We start from the raw sequence: 13,911 nt of genomic DNA, 5'->3' as shown, positions 1-13,911 counted from the left end.
CCATCCATCCATCCATCCATCCATCCACCCATCCATCCACCCACCCACCCACACATCCAGGGAACATTACTTGAGTGCCTATTTTATACCAGGCTCAGCTCTGTCTACTAGGAACACAGCGGTGGCTAACTAGTGAAAGCTCTTCTGCCTCCATCATGCTCCCATTCTGCAGGAGGAAAGCAGTAAAAGAGGAAAGCATGAAGGAAGAGGAGAATAGCAGAGAATGATACCTGGTAAAGGAAGCCACGGGTGAGCGTAAGGAGGGAGGGCTATGGGGATGGCTCAGTGGAAAAAGGGTTCACTGCACAAGCATGAGGATCTGAGTTTAAGTCCCCAGTGCCCAGGTATAGCCAGATACCATGGCATATGGTGCTTAGGGAGTGGGTGAAGAAGAGTAGGTAGACCTCAGGGCTTAACTATCTGAAATGTGGGGTGCTTCAGGTCTAGTGAGAGACCCTCCCTTCTTTAAAAAAAAAAAGTAGGAAAGAAAAGAAAAGATGGAGAAATGGCATCCCAGTGTCAACTGCTGGCCCCTTCATGCTCCCATATGCCTGAGCACACCTCCCAACTCACCCCCTAAAATAAAACAATAAATCAATGAAAAGGGAAGGGGGGGTGAGAGAGAGCCCTTTGGCTGGGTTGAGAAGAGTCTTGAAAACATAAAGCTTGGGAGAGAACTTTAGGCTACCGAGTCCTCCCAGGCAAGTTCAAGACAAGCAGGATGCTTGCTACATGTCAGGACACACTGCAGCGGAGGGCCCCACACTGAGCACCACATGCCAGCTGCCGTGCCAGGTTCTGCTTCCAAGGAGCCAGCCTTCTCTCCCTCTTTTCTTTCTTCCTTGTCTCCCTTTCCTCCTTCCCTCTTTCTTTTCCTTCCCTTCTTCCCTCCCTTCTAATGCTGCACCCCTTTAATACAGTTCCTCATGTTCTTGTGACTCCTCCAACTATAAAATATTTTTTGCTGCTTCATAACTGCAATTTTGTTGCTATGAATCATATAAATATCTGATATGCCATTTTTGTGAAAGGGTCATTTGCCCTCCCCGCAAGGGGCCATGACCCACAGGTTGAGAACCACTGGTTTAGATAATGTCTTCTGACGTACAAGGTTTAAAATATTGATGGCATTCAATCAATCTACTTTGTTTTGTCTTGTTGCTTGTGCTTTTTTTTCCTACAGGAATTAATGCTAAGACAGGGAGGGCTTAAATGTCATTGTCTTACAATGAAAAGATATACCTAACTAACATAGCCATGGTATAGAAGGACGAGTGCAATTCATCCTTAAAAGTTTGGTGGGCTCTTCTAATGAAGCCATGTGGTCCTGAGTTTGTGTTTATGGTGAATTTTTGTCTGCTAATTTAATCCCCTTGCTTTGATAGCTTGCTAGAGTCAAGTTGCTAGTGACCCGTTAAGGATTTTTGCCTCTCTATTCATAAGGACTGCTGAACTGTGATTTTTCTGGCATTCTGACATTTTTAATTTTATAGGATAAGCTGAAATGTGCCCCACCTTGTCTGCTGTTATATTTTTCAAAGAACTTGCAGTGGATGGGTTTACATTCATCTTTAGGAATTTTGTAAAATACACTAATGAAGCCATCTGGCCCTGATGTGTTTGTGCTGAGCTTTTTGTTTGCTAGTTTAATCCCATGACTTGTGATTAGTAAATTCTCCTGTGTCGTTTGAGCTCTCCATGATGCTGGCCCTGGAAGCAAGGTGGTCCTTGGCTCCAGTGAACTCAAATACATTTATGCTAAATTTCCATCAAGACCCCTTGTCTGGTCTAGCCCCCACACTCTGTGTCAGTAAAGGGAAGACAGCAAGAGAGTCAGAGCAGACTCAGTGTGCCCTTGAGAGAAGCTAGAGGTGAAGTTTCCAACAGAGGTTATGGTTGTTTATCCCATGACATAAATGCTGCAGTGAGGAGAAGCTGGGAGTTCAGACATGGGAAGCTCCGCCATGGGGAGAAAATCCAGTCATGAACTCCAGCCGCTCACGTTGAGTTCCTAGGCTCTTTCTTCTAGATGTTGGAAGTGCCCAAATCAGTGATATTGTCCTTCTCTAGAGCTGCCTGTAGACATCTGATCTACCAAGGACCCCATGGGGAGTTCTCCTGGATGTTTGTTTTTAATGATATTACCTTTCTATTATTATTTCCCTTAAATAAAAAGGAGGAGCTACAGAGATAATCCATCAGTTAAGAGGGTAAGGACTAAAGATCATGGGCAATCCCCAATCCTGAATGGCCTTTTTAGTGTATTACTTCTGACTTAGGGAAACATGACCCATGAAAGTGATGGAAATCAATGACCTTTATAGCCTGACCAGAGAAGGTAAAGCCCAGGTTGACTGGGAAACAAGAGGAGAAGCAGGGGATCCATTTTGCAAGTCTTCCGAAATGCTTTCTCTTTTGTATTCCCCCGGTTCCTCTTCCTTATTCCAGGGAAAGTGTTCTTATTAGGAGAGGCAGCAGACACAAAGGCCATGCATTGGAGCTGGAGCTGTTATATTTATCATCATAAAAGGCAACAGGCACTTTTCACAATGTAAGAACTCCATTTGTGATTTGCTTTGAAGAGACTGTTATCAGTATACCCCACTTTTCCTGTCTGCTTCAAGGGCCAAAGCACATAGCTTTATTGAAGGGCTGACAAGAAATGTTAGGCAGACATTTTTCTCAAGTGGCGACATGTGTATTCAGTGTGTATTTTCTTCTGAAGAAAAGTTTCTTTTCTGTATTTTTTTTTCTTCTTAGAGATCACTCATTTTCCGGTATCATTTCAGGGTCCCTTAAGACCAAGCTGTTTTCTCTGGAAGATCATGCTCATGCTGTTTTGTTGCTTTATCCAGGAAGGGATTTTGTTTTCTACCCTTGGGTGGAATTTGAAAAGATGTTAGCAACAGAAATGAACACAGTGAGCTGTAGTCAGTTGTGCTGACTAAATCCAGGATTTTGTTAGCATTACTGTTTAGCCTGACTTTAAGACCTAAACTATAATAAAATCATTTTTAAAATTATTGCTTGGTTTCCCCCACTTTCGCCCCCCCCCCCCGTGTGTGTGTGTGTTGCATGTATATGTGAGCGTGTGCAAGTCAAACACAGAAATTATAGAATCCAGGATAGAACTTAAAATGCAGAAATTTATGGCAAAATAGGGTAAATCTACAGAACTGAACTATGTTTAAATATCTCAGTCCAGTAAGTTTCTTCAAAGCTTAATGCATACCCAACCTTTCGTCAGAGCCTGTCTTAGCTCTACCTGGGAGAAATAAAAATGCATGTTCACACCTGACTTTCTCTGTCCATGGCTGCTCATAGCGGTGTCAATCACAATGGCAATAAACTGGAAACAAATGAATGTCTATCAACTTGTCAGTAGATAAAGAAAAATGTAGCATCTATCAGTAAGAGGCATAATCTGTGCTTGGTGCAAAACCATGCACTGCTAAAAATACCACACGTAAAGAGACAGATGTCAGATGGTAAGGACTAGTTACAACTCCGAAGTGGACAGAGGAGGTGATTTAGGAAAGTAGAACTATTATTCTAAAATGGGTGGCAATTCTGGATATGTGTATTATATATTTCTTAAAAGTTCACATTCTTGAAAAGAGATTGCATTCTTGAAACATCTCATTTTCTATATATAAACTAAGGCACAGTTGTAAGAAATCACATGTATTGTGTGAAAGGAAAACAGTGAGTTGTGTTTTACCCATTTTAGCTCTCAGCTGTATTGTTTGTGAGTGACACAAAATGTATGTTCACATTTTTTTTTTGTTTTTTTTGAGACAGGGTTTCTCTGTGGCTTTGGAGCCTGTCCTGGAACTAGCTCTGTAGACCAGGCTGGTCTCGAACTCACAGAGATCCGCCTGCCTCTGCCTCCCGAGTGCTGGGATTAAAGGCGTGCGCCACCACCCGCCCGGCTATGCTCACATTTCTATGAGAGCAGAAAAGAATGATTCAGTCTCTCTGTGTGCTTTCAGATACTCTCACTACAGCAATGGTGGGGTGATATTTCTGTCTTTCAATGTATTTTATTAAACACATGGTATTGATGAAATACCATCTATTGGTGCAGCATAACCCAGCAGCCAGCCATATTATCACTTTATTTGCTTGCACTTGTTTGTCTTGCCTCTTTCATCAACAATGAAATCAATGCTGCAGTAAGGCTAGAATCTTACTCATTATATCAACTATGTAAATAATGAGATGGCTCAATTAGGCACTTGTGGCCAAGCGAGGACCTGAGATCTAGCCCTGGCATCTACCTGACAAAAGACGAGAGTCATTTTCCACAGCTGCCATCTGACTTCCACATGCCACCATGGTAGATGCATGCCTTCCTTAAGACAACTAGCTAGCTACTAACTAACTAACTAACTAAATGTTATTTCACCTTTTTAAAGAAAGAAGGATTGAAAAATGCCCCCTCACTGATCTAAAAAATAAGAAGAGATTTCTTATTTCAAACATAATTTTGTCATTTTATTCATTCTTATTTATAATCACTGTAATTCAGATTTCTAAAATTTTGTTTCTTTGTTTACACTCCTGGGTAGTTTATGCTTTTACTTTTAGTTAGGGTTTCTATGGCTATGATGAAACACCATGACCAAAAAAACAAGTTGGAGAGGTAAGGGTTTATTTGACTTATACTTTCATATACTTAAGTAGTCCATCACTGAAAGAAGTCAAGACAGGGACTCAAACATGGCAAGAACCTGGAGGCAGGAGTCCTAGCTCTGTCCCACGGTGTGGTACCCTCTGCCAGGTTATGATGTATCAGATACCAGTGTCCATCTTACAAAACTGTAGTATCTGTTATCTATAGAGTTCCCAGCCTCAGATAGTCTAATAGAAACTGAAAAACAGAATTAAACTACGTTTAAATATCTCAGCCTAGTAATTGGAGAATTATCCTGGGATAGTGGCCCTTGGCATTTTCCTCAATGTTGTCTCTGGCATAATTGCAGAGTGGTAGGGCAGCCTCTTCAAAACTTAAATGCACACCTAACCTTTATCCCAGAAGAAAATGGAATGTTCTAAAAACTAAGGTTTGTCTTTTGACCTTCTCATTTTTATTAAGAACCCTGACGGTCCCTCAAACTCTACCTTATTTAAAGGGAAGGAAACAAGTGCTCAGGGGGGGGGGGGGCTGAAATAGCTTCCTCTGAAAACTGAAAAGAGATAGGCATGGTGTATAATATTTTAAATCCAGCACTGCCAATGAACAAAAAGATGAACGCGTCTTTTAATGAGCTCAATCTCACTGGGACACTCAATGCAAACATGTTTCTCATGTGCTCTGTTGTTAGTTGTAGGAAAGCTCCCACAGCTTTCTCAACCTGAAGCAACCCCAGGTTAAGATACTATGACAGGGTCAGGTGGGGTGGGAGAAGGGAATACATCAGAGAACATGCCAGGGGCCAATAATCCTGGACTGTCCTATCTGCTCTCACAGTGAACACCCCTATTTCTGCTTTCACAGTTTCCCCAATGTTTCCATCCCTCTGCAGGTCTTATTCCCCCAACCTTCTTTATTTGTTTATTTTGTGTATGTGTGTGTATACACACACACACACACACACACACACACACACACACACACACACAATGTATCTTCATTGTATGTATCCCTCTCCCTAAGCGTCCCTCCCAAGACATTTCTTGCCCAACCTAATGTCCTCTTTTCTGTTTGGTTGGTTGGTTGGTTTGCTACGAACTGGATCCAGTTAGTACTACGATGGGTTTGGGATCATCACTGAGGTCTGGGGAACCTGCCAATGGCCACCCCCACAAAGAAAAGTGAGTCTTTCACCTTCTCCAAAGCTATTAACTAGAATTAGCTTCTTAGCTGGGGGCGGAGCCTCAGAAGCTCTTCCTTGTTCCACATTGAAATTTTTATCCTGCTTAATCTGTGTAGGTAAGCAGAGCCCTCGTGAGTTCACGTATGTGGCGGCCAGGTCATGTTGGGGATGGTTTTGTAGCACTCCTCCCAACCTTCTCTATTATTTACTTCGTTTACCCTCTCCTCCATCACGTTCCTTGGACCTTGTGGGAAGGTCTGTGGGGTAGGGTGTGTTTGTGTGTGTGTGTGTGTGTGTGCACATGTGCATGTGTGTACGTGTGATGTAGCTGTCTCTCAGTGCCTTTTTAGCCCTGTGAGGCCATTCCTCATCTCAGGAATGAGTGCTCTCCTTCCTCTCCAGGGGTCCGGTTGCATTCCCTGTGGGTCACTTTCACTGCCTTATGCATTATCAGCCTGTCTCCTTATCCTTGAACCTTGGTGTTTATGGCAGCTATGTAATAGCTAGGCAAACACTGCCTCTACAATAAGATGTTGTACTTAAAAAACTCCTAAAATCCCGTTTTTAGTAGTGGCTCTGAAAATGTCTACATCATTAAGTGTCACGGAAGGGCAAATGTTACCATACACTGGCTCCACCAGTATGATGGCACAGACTAATGTCTTCTTGCCTTTTGTAGCAGATGAAAACGGCTTACAGAATCTCTGCTCACACAGAGTCAAAGGAGATTCGGATTTTGCTTCCTAAAATCCCTTGATCAAGTCCCTGGCTTGTTTGCTTCTCTTGACTCTGTGGTCCCCCTGACTCCAGGTCCTCCTGGAACAGGGGAGGGATGAAGCAGGGTTGCTGAAAAAAGAGAGGGTCTGGGCTTCCTCCAGGGCTACTGAGGGGGTGGGCCAACTATCCTGAAGAAATACTTAGAACACTCACACATCCTTCTTATTTCTGCTTTAGGAGGAGGCGACCTGTTCCAAGGATGCTCAGTTCTGTTCTGTTCCAGAACTGTTCTCCAGCTCAAACTGTGAAGCAGCCAAGCCACTCAACTCCCATTCCAGTCAATCAAAACCTTCTGTGTTTTCAGCATTACTTACTCAGATTCACCCAGTAAGCTAGGGTGTCTGGGGTGAAGCACTGGCATCCTTAACCTCATGCTGGGCCCACGGTGAGCTCACCATTGCTAAAGTAGGAAAGATATGCTATTCTCATCTTCAGACTATCAGTCCTTATGCCTCCCAATTAAGACATATATCTCAACAAGTAAGGTGGAAGAGCAATGAGGATGGATGATTCTGATGTTAGAAGCTGACGTGGTAACAGGCTGGACTCTCTTGTGAATCTACCAGGGAGAAACTCCTCTCTGATTGGTCAAGGGGAGCAAGGCAAGAGCAGCAAAAGGGAAGCTCCATTAAAGACTGTACATATCACAGATAAGGAAACTGGAACTTAGTGGTTATATTTCACCCAGGGTCATGCACTAGTGCGCGCTGGGTCCTGAGTTTGACTCAAGCTCCTCTCCCCATCAAAACTTCACTCAAGGGAACTTGCTGTGGCAGTACATACCTGGAATTCCAGCAGTGAGGAGGCCAAGGCAGGAGGATGGTGAGTTCAAGGCCAAGCTAGGCTATGTGTAAGACCTTATTTATGGAGCCAAAGCAACTCCATTCCCAGGACAGCCACAGTGTTTAAGTGAGTCATTGCATCTTCTTAATTTGCATTACTCAGGGGGAGGCCAAGTTCTTCATTGTTTCAAGAGACAATGAAATAAAATAGAAAATTCACCAGATGAAATTTTCCTACAATGGAGTCTACTAGCTATTGTACTATGAGATATTTTTTGCTACCAGGACTATGACACCAAGAGACACACTTAAGTTAATTTTTTTAAGCTTTGTTTCTTGAGCAGCTGTCCCCATCTACCTTGCTTCTAGCTGAAGTTGAAGGACTGGCATTTTGTACATTAATTCAACGCTTGAAAATCAGGCAGGGCTCTGAAGAAAAAGACATATTTTTGTTCAGTAATTTGGAAAAGAGGCGACCCCAGGACCCAGACACTCTGCCTAGAAACTTTTCAGAGCAAGCCCAGAGTCAATGATTTTCACACAAGGGTCAAGGGTTCAAATTTAATAATCCTTGTTCTTTGAAGAGAAGGAACACAGTTTTGGCGGCTGATAATTGAGGGAGAGGGCAGGAACTGACTCCACCGCTTCCTCGAAGCAGGAAACAGGGCTGCAACTCTGTGCTGGAGGCATTCTGTGTCATGCTGTGTCTCCCAGATGATGTCACTGGCCTCAGAGCCAAAGCAACTCCATTCCCAGGAGGGCCACAGTGTTTAAGTGAGTCATTGCATCTTCTGAATTTACATTACTCAGGAGGAGGCCAAGTTCTCCACTTGAGACTCATTTTGCTGAAAGATCAAGGCCAGATTGACAAATAGGATCTGGAACCTTCCAAGTTCCTGAGGATAAACACCAGACAAGAAGCCACATGACATGGCACAGGTGTCTCAACTCAAGTACCTATCGTGTGGGTTTGTGTCCCAGATCGCTTTCCTCAGATATATGGCAACGAGAAGATTGGCTTAAATGAAGTTACGGTGTGCTAATTCATTTTTTAGCACATTTTATTTTCTTCCTCCTCCATTTTCCCCCCTCTGGGTCAGTTCAAATTTTTATCCCAGGTTTTCAAAAGGGAATAGCTGGCATCTAGACTGCCAATCCCCTGTCTGCCACCGCGCCTACTCTGCCCTTGCTCCAGGGTACCCTGTAGCATTTTTTTTTTTGCCAGAAATAACACAAAGAAGACTTTCTCCACCTGAGAATCTCTCTACCCCAGGTGATATCCGCAGACAGCTTGTGTTCATCATAGTCGGACACTTTCAGTTTTCTGGGTTTATTTGTTTATTAGGGCCCTTATTAGGAGTGTCCTGTATGCTAGGTTCTATTCTGAGTGTTCTCAAAATATGTGTGATATAGGATTATGCTGATTTATCCTGATAAATTAAGACCTATATTGATGAAGAATCTATGAAGGGTCACACACACATCAGGTGGCATAAAAAGACTCGGATGCAGGTTGGCATTGTTCCGAATCTTAGTTTCAACGCCACCACGACAGTTCCCTTCATTCTTCACTGTGTTCCTTGAATGCCCTGTGAACGTGAACATCCCAGTCTAAGCCTGCAACCTTGTAAATACAATCTGTAGATCACCAGGAGAGTAAACACACAGGTGTGACCACTGGGAGAGGAAGCACACTCATGTGTGGATAGTCACAGCCCATAGCCACTCTCAGAAGCCACTGATAGTCCAGGCTGTCAGGTCTGAGTGCAAGAATAAAAAAAGGAGCACCCCCCTTGAAGCTGGGCTTGGTTTCACAAGGTGTGGGCAGAATAGGAACAAGTTTTCATGTTGCCACAGTAAGACATGAGAAAAGATTCATGGGTGGAAATCTTGGAATATGATTTCTCATCTCTGACACCTAATGTCCAAAATGCCAGTACCTTCCCTCAGCGGAAAGGGAAGTAGAGTTGTTCTTACCCTCTGTCTAAGGAAACTAGGAAGGTCTCACCAGTTCTCATTCTGTCATGGAAATAATAGGTGTCTTTGGGGGCACTTAGGATATCACTAAGGACTAATTAAAGTTAGACTTATGAAAAAATACTTTACACATAAGCAAAAGCAGACTGGATCAACCCAAAGTACTCATTGTAGCAATAGCAGTTGCAAGACCCTGCCTCTGGTGGACCCCGCTGCACAACCGCTTCCAGACAATATATAGTAGTGCTGTATTCAGTGACATTCAGAATACAAGCTGAGGAGTGACATCCCATGTCTTCTGATTGTGTGCGACCGAGGTCTGGGACTGGCTGCGTGTTGGTTACCACTGATGGACTCTGCTCCTCTGGTCCCTTTAGCATCCAAGTTGCTCTCTCCTTCAGTGCTGCCCTTGAGGTTTTCATGACCTTCTTGGGAACAGGAAATTTCCAGAAATCTATAATCCATAATTGGTTTGATATAAAACCAAAGCCTCAACTTTTCTCTACTGAGACCTGGGAACTTGGATGTAGGGCTGCTCCCTCCAAAGCCTCCTTGTCTATCCCTCTCCTATTTCCTCCTGAACTTTCTTCGATTTGTTCTTGTTGTACAAGCAGGGTAAGTGGATGGACAGAGCCACTGCTTGAGGGCAAAAGTTGTTCTTTTTTACACCATGCCAGTCCCAAGCATCCTGCCTGTCTCAGAGTTTACAGAATTCCTGGGTTATTTGGGGACAGGCTGTCTCCTCAGCTACGCACCGCTTTGGATAGATCATGGCTTTTCCCAGTGGCAAAGAGCTCAGGATCACTCAGATGGGACAGGAAGCCCAGAGCAGAGAGTCTTACTGTAAAACCACTATTCTGCTGAGGATCAGCTGAAAAAACCAGCACGAGAAGCATGCCTGGAATTTCCCTGTGAGGAGCAACATGGGAATGTGAGTTCAGGAGCAGAGATGGCTGGATTTCTACACCTTTGAAAGTCAAGGGATTTGTGTCTCTTTCTCAGTTTTCTCATCTTTATATGGGGAATAAATATACCTATTGATATGTTTCATCATTTTCAGATGATGTAACACATTAGTGTGTGTGTGTGTGTGTGTGTGTGTGTGCAAGCACGCGTGTGTGCCTGTTACAGATAATGTACCCAGGCAACATGAGGGGTTGTTATACTCACTGTTTTTATAGGTGTGAGAGCAGGAAGGGGGTCTTTTTTAAATTTTATGTGCACTGGTGTTTTTCCATGGTTGTCAGGTCCCCTGGAACTGGAGTTAGAGACAGTCGTGAACTGTCACATGAGTGCTGGGAATTGAACCCAGGTCTTCTGGAAGAGCAGTCGGTGTTCTTAACTGCCATCTTCCCAGTCTGGGGCAGGTGGAGGGAGTACTAAGAGGAGTGTGTATCTTCTACAGACAAACGTGGGAGGCATGTGGCAGAAAAGACACTCTGGGCAAAGAAAATAGATTTAGCAGAGGACACAAACAATTCCCTTTTAATTATCACAGTTATCAGCTGCTAAAGCAACATTAATTGAAGCTTGGAATAGGCATTATTTTTGCCCATATGACTAGGTTTTCCTTGTTACTAACAAAAATTTATAGTTTGTAAAAAAAATGGAATATTAAGGGAAATGAGTAAAATTAAATTATGCATGTAATCATCTTGGAAACAATCAGTATTTTATTTTTAGCGGTGAAAACATATTTACACATAAAATTTTCCAGTTTAATCATTTCTAGGCATTCTTATTGCTGTGCAAATGTCTGGTACTTCAAAAAATACTGAAGCACTTCAAAAACCACTGCAGCTATTAAACGATGGCTTCCCATTTCCCCTTCTCCTTACGACAGCCCTCGCTTTACTAACCTGGCTACGAACGTGACTGCTCTGGGCACCTTGCTGTGTAGAATAGCACAGTGTTCGTTCTCTCGTGGCAGGCACATTTCACCTACACGGTAGCTTATTTCCCATTTTGTGTGGATGTTTTGGACCTGCCATTGACTACTTAACCATTTCCACACAGTAACCCAGTGAAGAACTTGCATGGGGGGAGTCATTAACCACAGCCCAGATTACTAGTTAGAGGAAGTCTCTGAGAACTTTCCTTGTTAGTTTTCATGGTAACTTACAGAGGTGCATTTGCGAGGCTAACGCATGGAACTATGAATGCTAGCTGTCTAGGTCACTTGTCTCCATCTCTCCCCTCCCTCCTCTCTCTTCTTTTCTAACAGCCCAAATTGGAGTCACTCTGATCCCTCACCAGTTACCGCCTGAGGCTCACTGAAGCAGAGACCTCTCCACAGCCACAACAAACACCTTCCTCACGAGAGTCCCAAGGGCTAGAACATCAGACCTTCATGCTTCAAGAAGTTCAGGACAGTTAAACTAATCCCGCCTAACTGCCAGATCCCAGGCTTCTGGGGTAGGATTTTCTTGGTCTTTAAAGATACAGGGTTCTGTGATTTATTGCCTTAGGATGTGGCGTATTCTGGCTGAACACGCCTTGGCTGCTGTTCTTCAAATTCAGCTCCTCACAACGCAGTTAAAATGGAAGCCTGAGAAGTTGCATGGAGCTCAGCATCCATTACCTCCAGCCAGAGCTGTTTGTGCTCGTGTGCTGGTGTCATATTTTCAAACAACACAGGTGTTTGTATTTTCTTGGTTAGATGTCAAGTGCAAATTTAACACTTCCTTGGCACATTCTTTCATAATGTCAGTTTCTAAAACGTCAAGGATTTAATAAAGGAATAAAGTTAATAAACTGGGACGTCAACAAAAACATTACTTCTAGAGATTATTTTGAATAGTACTAAACAAGCCTAGCAAGCTGAAGATATAGAAGGGAAATACTATCCAAGGTATGCTTAATTGTTTCATAATATACACTTGTGCAGACACATAGGCACAGACATAAACATAATATATACTCATGTGTACACACATGCACACACATAGGCATAGACAGAAACATAATATACACTCACGTGCACACACATGCACACACATAGGCACAGACATAAACACATATAAATGTACACAATTGTGCACACACACTCATGCATAAACTCACTCATGCACACACACACACACACACACACACACACACACACACACACACACACACACAGCACCGCTGGTTGAGCAACCATCTCCTTGGCTGTGTATGCCATGAGTGTCTGCAAGAGCAGACATGGGTTTGGGTACCGGGGTCTAACAGTTCTGAACCACAGGTTCCCAGTCATAACTGCTGACTTTTTTGCCTTTGGTTTGTGTCTATCAATAAAACCTCACTTATGAAATTTCCCTCGCTCTGTCTCCATCTTCCTCTTTTTATTGTTCGTCAAGTGAAGATGGATTTGCTGGTGTCAGCAGCCTTAGATTTATGACTCAAGCTGGATATGGGCAGCTCTCAGCTTGATTCTGCTGCATGGTGGGGAGAGCAGGGCTCAGTGGGAGCTGGAAAGGCATTCCATTTCTTTTCTGTTTCTTTCTACTGCTGGGTGTCTAGCCTAAGCAGTCACATGCTAGGCAAGGGCTCCACCACTGAGTCATATGCATTCTCACAGGCCACAGAAGAAACTTTTGGGTGTTCCCAGTGGCAGCCACCTCTCTCCCAGTGGGGTGAGACTGGAGGGAAGCTTTCCTGGTGCCTCCTTTGCATAAAGTAGTGACACAGATGTCCAGTGCATTTACGGCAATATCATCAGGCTGATGAAGAGGAGACATGTCTGAGACCAGCTCGGCTGGGGGTGGGGACAGTGAAAATGACCCCGAGGCTGACTTGCAGTAAAATGAGTTGGGTAAACACTCATCTTCAGTTCTATAAAAGAGGGCTCGGTGTGTTGCGGGAGGGACCTTCGCTCCTTCAGCCAATAGCCGCTCAAGTACGAGTCCATTGGCTGAAGGAGCGGAAGGTCCTCCCACAGCATAGGTGACAATGATCATGTTTGGAAGAGAAGGCTACATACAGCGTAGGGCTCTTTAGAATTCTTGTTTTCTTTGTGTGTGTGTGTGTGTGTGTGTGTGTGTGTGTGTGTGTGTGTGTGTGAGAGAGAGAGAGAGAGAGAGAGAGAGAGAGAGAGAGAGAGAGAGAGAGATATGTGTCTGTGGTGTATGACTCCCTGTGTGTGCTTGGATGCTCTCGCCTTTGTGCACAGAGGCCCGGGAGAATGTTTAGTGTGCTTAGTTACTTCTCCACCTTACTCTTTGAAGACAGGGTCTCTTTCTGAGCCTGGAGTTGGTGGCTAGCAAGACCCAGAGATCTTCCTGTCTCTGCCCCGAGTAGCTCTGGGACCTACGGCCATGGTTGACTTGTGCTATGAAACTGCAGAAGGTGTGTGTGTGGAGGCTGGAGATGAGCTTGTTTATGCATGACTCCTGGAGCCCCAATTACCAGGCCCCTGATGATAAAGGTTAATTTCAGTCCTGATCAGAGAAGACACTCCCTATCCCAGGCAGGCCAAATGGTCTCTTGCTGTAGTTACAGCCCCTATTGGCATATCTGGGAAGGATGGATCCTTGCACCTTTCACATGTTTTGCTATCCCTCGGAGCAACTCTCCTC

The 13,911-nt window shown here is 43.9% G+C and overlaps 1 pseudogene; it reads right to left on the bottom strand.

Annotated features, from left to right (window-relative positions):
- The window catches only part of LOC101984478, a 53,981-nt pseudogene extending 40,688 nt beyond the window's left edge, over window positions 1-13,293 (bottom strand).
- Window positions 13,294-13,911: the final 618 nt, after the last annotated feature.

This window comes from Microtus ochrogaster, chromosome 24 (assembly GCF_000317375.1).
Source record: "Microtus ochrogaster isolate Prairie Vole_2 chromosome 24, MicOch1.0, whole genome shotgun sequence".
Lineage (NCBI taxonomy): Eukaryota > Metazoa > Chordata > Mammalia > Rodentia > Cricetidae > Microtus > Microtus ochrogaster.
This window is presented reverse-complemented; position numbering and strand designations above follow the sequence as displayed.